This window comes from Bos indicus, chromosome 21 (assembly GCF_029378745.1).
Source record: "Bos indicus isolate NIAB-ARS_2022 breed Sahiwal x Tharparkar chromosome 21, NIAB-ARS_B.indTharparkar_mat_pri_1.0, whole genome shotgun sequence".
NCBI classification, from domain to species: domain Eukaryota; kingdom Metazoa; phylum Chordata; class Mammalia; order Artiodactyla; family Bovidae; genus Bos; species Bos indicus.
The window spans coordinates 19,893,212-19,902,505 of record NC_091780.1 but is presented as its reverse complement, the minus strand read 5'-3'; the positions used below and the strand labels follow the sequence as shown (position 1 = coordinate 19,902,505).

General features: G+C 46.2%; 1 long non-coding RNA gene across 1 annotated transcript; it reads right to left on the bottom strand.

The window, feature by feature from the left end:
• Window positions 1–3,231: 3,231 nt before the first annotated feature.
• Window positions 3,232–8,908, bottom strand: LOC139178173 (uncharacterized). The gene is made up of 2 exons (XR_011562561.1): window positions 8,473–8,908; window positions 3,232–4,018 (listed from the first exon to the last, which is right to left on the bottom strand). It is a non-coding gene; the product is annotated as an uncharacterized lncRNA (long non-coding RNA).
• Between the last annotated feature and the right edge of the window lie 386 nt (window positions 8,909–9,294).

The following is a 9,294-nucleotide window of genomic DNA, read 5'->3' as shown; positions in this document are numbered from 1 at the left end:
CTAAGGCCTCTTCTGATTGGTCGGAAGCCTAGCTCGCTGCCGGTTGGCAATGGGAGCATAAGGGGCGGGGACTCCCAGAGGGGCGTGGTTTGTGCCCAGGCGGGCCCCGCCCGCGGAACTTTTTAAAGCCGACTGGAGGGGACTTTGGCCTTTTTCTCGCCAGGGTCCGCTCCCACCTAGGTCCCCAGGCTCCAATTCATCCCCTTCCCTGGGTGAGGATGTGGACTTTTATGAGTTCCGTGCCACTAAAGGCAGAATGACTTACTTTGTACACACCCACATTTGAAGAAGGTGGCCCCTACCTCCTCCGGTGCTGAGGAGACCGGGTGAAATAATAATATACCTGATAAGCACTAAAGAAAGATTTTTTTAAATTAGGATTGCTTCTTCGGCGCTACTTTTTTCACTGATCCTTTTGCAGTACTTTATTCATAAGTAATAAGTTCCTACCATGGGCTCCGCAATGGGATACATAGAATAAGCTCAGTTGGTGGAGATTCTAGTTGCTCACAGTTCGGCACAGTAACAGAGGTTAACAGCTAACTTACTGCAACGTGAATAATAAAAACAATAATAAAGAGCTTGCATTTATTATTGAGCATTAACAATATGCCAGGCAATACACCCATTTAGTCTAATGAACTCTTTGAGATACTATTTCTGTTTCACAATTAAGGAGATTGACATTTAAAGAAATTAAGGAAAAACAGCTCGAATCCAAACCAAGACCCTTACCTAAGAAGTCAGATTCCTTCTAGCTCCATTTTGCAAGCATCAGTGCCATCACAAGGTAACCAGAGGCTCAGGGGTACCTGGGCCTATTTCTGATCAGAATACAGATTTAAGGGAAGCAGGACAAAGGATAAGGCCGCTAGAGAGATACGCATTCCTACTCAGATTCCTGATAGTTTGGGGGAGCTGAAAGAGTTTCAGCCAGAGCTGGTTCACCAGCAGATTTACATTTGAGGGAGCTCACTCTGGCTGCAGTATGAGAGGAATGGACCATGCCTGGAGAAAGAGGAGTGGGAGCAGGGTGACTGTGGACTCTAAGGCAGGATAAGATCCTAATGGCCAGAGTGGTGCATGTGTGTGTGCAGTTGTGTTTGACTCTTTGCAACCCCATAGACTGTAACCCACCAGCTCCTCTGTCTACGGGGTTTCCCAGGCAAGAATACTGGAGTGGGTTGCCATTTCCTTCTCCAGAGATCTTCGAGACACAGGGATCAAACCTGCATCTGTGTCTCCTGCCTTGGCAGGCAGATTCTTTACCACTGCACCATGTGAGAAGACCAGCCAGAGTGCTAGGTAAGGAGGATGAAGAGCTTGGGACAGATTCCTGAGCTCCCTAGGAGGCAACATTGAGAGGACAGACAGAGAAGGGAAGGAATGCAGAGCAGCTGTTTTCAGACAAGGTGACTTTGTCAGAGGCAACTCTGGGGACAGGAAGGGTTTTAATAGAGTCAGTTACCAGATCCTTGACTCCCATGGGACTAGACCTGAGAATGGAACTGGAGTCTTTAGAGTACAGCTTCCCTCTCCCCTTGTATAACCAACTGTCTCCCACTTTACAAAGGAAAGTCACAGACACACACCCAGTCTAAACTTTGCTCTGCAACATTACCCTAGGAAATAAAGGAGTCTCCCAATTCTGAATATGAATTGGGTTTCCCAGGTGGCTCAGCAGTAAGGAATCATCTGCCAAGCAGAAGACATGGGTTCTATCCCTGGGTCAGGAAGATCCCCTGGAGAAAGAAATGGCAACCCACTTCAGTATTCTTGCTGGGAAATCTTATAGACAGAGGAACCTGGTAGGCTACATGGGGTCACAAGAGAGCTGGACACGACTTAGTGACTGAACAGCAACAATAACAGTGGGTTATTATCCAGGACTGGCAAGAAACCCTTCTACAAGTCTATTGGTTTCTGATTCTTTGCTTTCGCTATGATCCAAGGAGGATTTAATCATGTTTTCAGCTAATAGGTCATTAAAAATATTGTTTTGAGGCTGGATAATGATCAGGAATCAAAAGAATTGAGAGACATTGCTAGGAAAACTTCCTTCCACTTCTGTCTTTTATCTGAACAATGTTTATTAGTGCTTATATCCATAAAAACAAACTGGAAGGCCCAACTCTTTCTCATTCTCGCAAAAAGTATATTCATCCCTGGATTTATAAACTTAATGGAAAAAATAACTGGTTCAATCCATCTCCTAAAGGGACACATTTCCAATGGCATTTCTGGTGAAAATTTACTTTTTATGTTTAAAGATTATTTTTGGACAATGAAATGCTGTGTTTTATCATTTGCTGACTTGCAATACAAATAATGCAACAATATCTCAATCCGGAAGGAAAAAATATAACACTTAGACCCCTATGGGTCACAAGACAGAAAAAAGAATCACGCTTGGAAACTTTATGGGTCACAAGACATTTTTCTAGTGTTAACAAGTTCAAATGGATGTACATAATTTTGCGGCATTAAAATGAGATCAGGTTCTCCAGAAATTATTACCAAACATGAAAATAGATGATGCTAGGATAAAACGCCATAGCAGAAGGTGAATGGAAATATAAATTGAAGAAGAACAAAGAATGTTGCATATAAATTAAAAAAACAAATCCAGATTAAGTAAGGAGAAACTATTTGAAAGGATTAGTAGGGTGGATGATTGGGAGGAGAGATTTACTGCAATCGAGAAAATGCTCTGCTAATTCTTAAGAGTTAGGCAAAAAGAGTTTCCTTTTATAGGGAGGAGAAAACAGGGCCAGAAAGAATACATTGTGGAAGCAAGAGTGACCAGATCCTTTTATATCAGTAGATATTAGATTTGGAGATTATTTTATCCTGCTGCTGCTAAGTCGCTTCAGTTGTGTCTGACTCTGTGCAACCCCATAGACGGAAGTCCACCAGGCTCCCCTGTTCCTGGGATTCTCAAGGTAAGAACTGGAGTGGGTTGCCATTTCCTTCTCCAATGCATGAAAGTGAAAAGTGAAAGTGAAGTCGCTCAGTCGTGTCTGACTCTTAGTGACCCCATGGACTGCAGCCTACAAGGCTCTTCTGTCCATGGGATTTTCCAGGCAAGAGTACTGGAGTGGGGTGCCATTGTCTTCTCTGTTTCACCCTGAGGCCAGCTTATTCTCTGGAGGGGTCCAGAGGGATAATAAACTGGCTCTGGGTGGGCCAAAGTTCAAGGGACCTGAGGGAAGAAAAGAAGCTTAACCAATGTTTGGTTATAAGCATTTTATTCCAATTGATCCATAGGTCCAACAGTTTAGTTAATCACCAAAGAGGCAAAGAATAGGAATTTGGAGCGGCATGCCAGGACTCAATCCAGGAGTCTTACCGCAGTCATATGGGGCACCGTATTTCTTTGCAGTAACTATTTTCTGGAACACAAAAGGATAGGGGAAATTTCTTCACCATTGATGTTTTCTAGGTGCACAGGGCTCAGATAAAATTTAACATTGTCAATAAGAGTTTTTTCCATGTATTTAAAAAAATGGTTAATGTTGGTATCAAACTACTATGATATATATAGCAGTTTGAAACAAATCTTTAAAGATTTTTAAAGACTTTTTTTTTACACAGATCATTTGAAAATTCTTATTAAATTTGTTACAATATTGCTTATGTTGTTTATGTTCTGGTTTTTTGGCCACTAGGCATGTGGGATTTTAGCTCCCCAGCCAGGGATCAGACCCAAACCTCCTGCACGGGAAGACTAGGTCTTAACCACTGGACCTCCAGGGAAGTCCCCGCTGTTCAGTCTCTCAGTCACATCCGACTCTTTGGGACCCCGCGGAAGCATGCCAGGCTTCCCTGTCTTCCACAATCCCTTGGAGTTTGCTCAAACTCATATCCACTGAGTTGGTGATGCTGTCCACCCATCTCATCCTCTACCTCCCGCTTCTCCTTTTGCATTCCATCTTTCCCAGCGTCAGGGTCTTTTCCCATGAGTCAGCTCTTCACATCAGGTGGCCAAAGTATTGGAGCTTCAGTTTCAGCATCACTCCTTCCAATGAATACAGACACGTTAAAAAAAAAAAAAAAAAGATGTCAATATTTCCAATACATCTTTTGTAACTATCATGGGTTGTGACAAAACATTATCCAGCAAAAAAGTTCGAAGTACACAAGTATACAATATGGATGGCCCAATACTGGCATATCTTGTCTGTGAACTCCAAACTTTAGGGCTCTCACCCTCCCATTCTTTAAATGAAACTGCCTCCTCCTTCCACAAAGAGTGGGGCTCCTCTCTAACAGACCCCTTTGAGCTGGGCTTGATGAGGGAAAGCCCATGATCCAAGTCCTGCCCTTTCTCCCTCTACCTTGTCAATCAAGCAGCACTTGAGATGTGTGACTTGTGTTTTCCCTTACAAACCATCAAGCCACACTCTCGAAGCACCATTCTGACTTCCTTACGTGCCTATTTTTAAGACTTTTTTTTCTTTTTTTTATGTGGACCATCTTTAGAGACTTTATTGAATTTGTTACAATACTGCTTCCATTTTATGGTTTGGTTTTTTGGCTGCAAGACATTGGGGATCTCAGTTCCCCGACCAGGGATTGAACCCACACCCGCCTGCGTTGGAAGGCAAAGTCTTAATCACTGAACCACCAGGGAAATCCCTCATGCCTGTTTTGAGGACAATCTGGGACCCTATAGGGATTCCCATGTAGCTGGACCCAGTGCAGACAGGAGGGTGGGTGTCCATCCAGCCATGGTTTGCAGCAGTGGTTCTCTAAGGGTGGTCCTCAACCAGCAGCCTAGGCTTCGCCTGGAAACAGGTTGGACCCACTGACTTAGAAATTCAGGGGTGGGTGGGGCCCAGGCGGTCTGTGTTTTAACAACCTGATTGACAGCTTCCTGATGCATCCTCAAGTTTAAAATCTGATGTGTTAGAGGGTATGAAGCTGGCACAACTCTGGGAGCCGATGTAAGTATCTTACTCATTCTATTCAAGCACACTCCTCTCTACTAGCATTCTTGATCCAACAGTGACTTTGGATCTCTCTGTGGCACCTTTATATCTTCCCCTGATTTTAGAGGCACGCAGCAGTAAGTGGCAGCAAGTGGTAGCTGGAAGCAAGGTCTTTAGTTTTCCAGACTGGGAGTCCTAACCACTGGACCACAGGAGCAAGCAGTTAGGGCTAGGTCCCTAGTCTTGCTTGTCTACTCAAGAATGAATTCAGGCAAGGAGACAGAAGGTAAAGGGCAAAGTAAAAAGTTTATTGAAAAGAAAAGTACGTGTGGAAAGACACCTGGGTGACCTCGGAGAGACAGCCGCACCTTTGAAGTTTGAATCTTTTATAAGTAAGGGGACAGTTTTCTAGGTCTTTGTCTTCCCTCAGGCCAATCATCTTGCTTTGTACCACCCCCTCCACTCTGGTTAATTTGTCTCAGGACCCTCCCCTGGGGTGCACACGCACACCTTACTAAGATGGATCTCAAAGTGAGGGCTTCTGGGAGGAGCAAGACTCATTATGGCCTGGAGTTATCCTGTCTTTTGACTCCAAGGAACCTTTCTGCCCATGTGTAGTATTTCCTTTATCCTTTACTCAGAGTTTTCGCTTCTCCTTGTCCTCGCTATGATTATCCCCTGAGGTGTTTACAAGAGACACGGACTGGCTATTTACCCTGTTTCTGTTGTTACTTCCATTTCCAAGAGCAAACAGGGAGCTGATTGTAAATTCCTCTACTGGAGCCCACCTATCTCAGGAAATGCAAAGAGGAGGCTGGCTGATTCAGAATTTCCCAACCTGAAGCCCATCTATCTCCTACCTCACCCCCAACTCCTGAGACTTTCCAGTATTTTTAGAACCGTGTCAAGTCTCACATGACAGATTTTTCATTTATATATCTATCTTTGGCAGCACTGTGTCTCTGCTGCTGTGACGGCTTTCCTCTACTTGCAGCAAGCGGGGGCTACTCTCCAGTTGAGGTGCGCAGGCCTCTTGCTGCAGTGGCTTCCCTCGTGGGAAGCACAGGCTCTAAGGTGTTCAGGCTTCAGCAGTTGCGGCTCACGGCTCTAAAGCACAGGCTCAGTAGTGGTGGTACAGGGGCTTAGTTGTTCCATGGCATGTGGGATCTTTCAGAATCGGAGATCGAACCTCTGTCTCCTGCGTTCGCAGGCAGATTCTTTACCACTGAGCCCCCAGGGAAGCCCCACATGACTGATTTTTAATAGAAAACTGGCAAGGTTTGATCCAGGGGAATTTTATTCTCCACCGTAAGTTTTTCCATTCTAGGCTACATTTTCTTCACTTAGAAAATTCATCTGTAATTATTCCTCAGTTTTGGCTGAACATTGGAATTGCCTGCGGAGTTTTAAAAAATGTTGGCACTTGGGTGACACCCCCAAGATTCCGATGTGACTAGCCCGCAATGTGAACTGAACTTTGGAGATTTTTTTTATTATTATTATTATTTTTAATTTTATTTTATTTTTAAACTTTACATAATTGTATTAGTTTTGCCAAAAAGTCACCAAGTGGTTCTAGTTTGCCCCCAAGACTGAGAATGGGCGCTAAAGCGCAAATACCTGAAGGACCCAGCAGAGGGCGCTGCCTCCCTGCTCATCCTTGGAAACGTGCGCGCTCATCGGGCTGCTAGCTACAAAAAACCCGGGTGATGCAGTTAAGATAAGGGACCCCAGATACCTGATCCTTGGATTAAGAACCATTTTGTGTTCTGAGACTCCTAGAAAGTTACCTTGAGAAGTAATAAGCTGTCTGTTTTTCTGAGTAACTTAGAGGTAAGTCAAACAACCCAAGTCTTGGTTTCTGCATTTTTAAAACGGGAAAGTGGGGGAAGGGAAAGGGAGGTGGGAAACTTGGTCTATAGTCGTTCTTTAGATATATATTGAGCCTCCTGAAGTGGGCAAAATACTGATCTGGGGGGAAGGATAAACATTTAAATGGGATCCCTGGGTTGGGAAGATCCCCTGGAGAAGGAAATGGCAACCCACTCCAGCATTCTTGCCTGGGAAATCCCATGGACAGAGGAGCCTGGTGGGTTACAGTCCATGGTGTCACAAAGAGTCAGATGCGACTTACACTTTCAACACATGGTGGATCTCATTCGTTCCTAGTTCAAGGAAGGGGACCTGTGGGTACCCTCAGATACCAGAAGAGAAAAACTATGAAACAAGAGGCCAAGAGACTACTGTTGAGTATTTACATGTGCCATTATATATTATGACACCTCTCTTGATTAATTATCATAACCTAACAAGGTGGACATGATCAGTTCCATTTTATAATTAAGACATCTGAGGCTCAGAGATGTTAAGTCACACATCTCTTTGATGCCTCAAAGTCACACAGCTACTAAGTGATGCATCCAGGATTGGAACTGGGGTGTGTCTGAATTGGAAGCCAGGCACCCCTACCCACCCCCTAGGAAGTGCCTCTCTCCCTCTACTTTGCACCTTGCCCCTAGCAACAGCAGCACTCCTGTCCATCTCTCAAATCAGGAAAGCACCCACGACCCACCCTGCCAGATGTTTGTTTCACAGAGGCAGGATCTCTCTCCCATCTGTCTCCACAGCAACCCTGGATACTGAAGACTGCCTGGGAGAGATTTGATCCCCCTCCTCTCCCGGTTCTCCACTTCTGTCCCCTTCTACCCAGTCCAGCCCCCTTTCCTCCAGTGAAGGGCACGCACCTGCTGAGTGACAACAATTTGCAGCCTTCCCAAGTGTGAATGAGATTTCTAATAGGACTGGCTGCCCACCTGCTTCAGGCAGGATTGGAATAAAGAGAATTTAAGAGGCAGGAAATGGGTACTAGGAGAGCCAGTTCAAAGGAGCTGAGACAGCGACCTCTGGATGGACGTGAAGGGCTAATTGGTTCAGAGAGGTCCAGTGCCTGGCCAAAGGTCACACAGCTGGCATGTGGCAGAGGCAAACGTGAGCTCAGCAGCGGTTGCAATTTTAGGGTTCCTTAAAGGAGTACAGCTCCCAACCCAATTTAAATTGGCAAGATGTGTTAGTATTCTTAAAAAAAAAAAAAAAAGACTTTCCAAGAGTCTTTTTGCCTCCCAAGGCTGCTGACCAACACTTCCCTTTTCTGACCCAAGGATCCCAGGAATGCCTCCTCCAGGGTGGAGAGGAGGCAGGGAATATACTTAGAAAGGACTTTGTTGTATTGTTCAGTCGCTAGGTCTCGTGTCCGACTCTTTGCAACCCCATGGATGCAGCATGCCAGGCCCCTCTGTCCTTCACTACCCCCCAGAGTTAGCTCAAATTCATGTCCACTGAGTCAGTGCTGCTATCTAACCATCTCATCCTCTGCCACCCCCTCTCCTTTTACCTTCAATCATACAAAGGACTGAGGAGGACATTTGAGTTTGCTGGCTGAAAAATTTGTCCACAAAGGCTGGGAAATGGTTTTGATGACCACTGCTTCTGCCACAGTGGGGGACTGCTGTCCAGGCTCAGTTGGAGTCGTGAGCCTCCTCACCTCAGTTTTCCCCTGGTGATGCGTCTGGACTCAGCAGCACAGAGGTAGATTCCGGGGTTGAGAAGAAGGTCTGTCCACACAAGTCCGCCTCTCCCATCGGGTAGGCAAGGCGAGGTCCAAGCGGGCCAGAGCCAGGCATGTCCTCCACCGCCAACGCAACAGCATCGCAGGCACCAAGGTCATGAGCAGGTGCCCCCTTGTGGAGGATGGAGACCCTGGCCACCCCTCGCCCCACAATACAGTCAGTTCTTGTTTCTGGAAGAGTCTGCCTAAAGCGTGCCGCCCAGAGCGGGTGCTCAGAGTAGTTCGGGAGATGTTTGCTAGGAGACAGAGAAGGCGCAAAAAGAACACAACGGAAGGACAACCGCCAAGGGTGTGCTCGGCCCCGCCCCTGCCCCGGCTGCGGTGGCCGGCACCATGCGGCAGACTGGGACTTGTTGTTGAGCGCAGGAGACAACAACAAAATCACTAGTCTTCCAGATGGGGCTGGCTGCTCCACGGCGGCAGCGCACACATGATCCATCCCGCCAGGCGTTGGGTGACGGTGGACCCACCCCACCTCAGCCAGCCTGACCCTGCAGCCGCACCAGCTTGTGTCCAAACCCGTCCCCTCCCCCACCCCAGAATTCTCCGGAGCCTCTAATCAGTTGTGGGGAGTAGGGATTGTTTCCCTATTTTCTTTTTCTTTGGAGGGTTCCATGTTCTATAATGAGTATACTTCCTTAATAATGATAGGGGGGTGTAATTTTTAACGGGTAGCAGCAGGCGGCTCATCTCTCAGCCTTGCTTGGGTAATCACAAAGCTCTGTGCTATTATGGAAA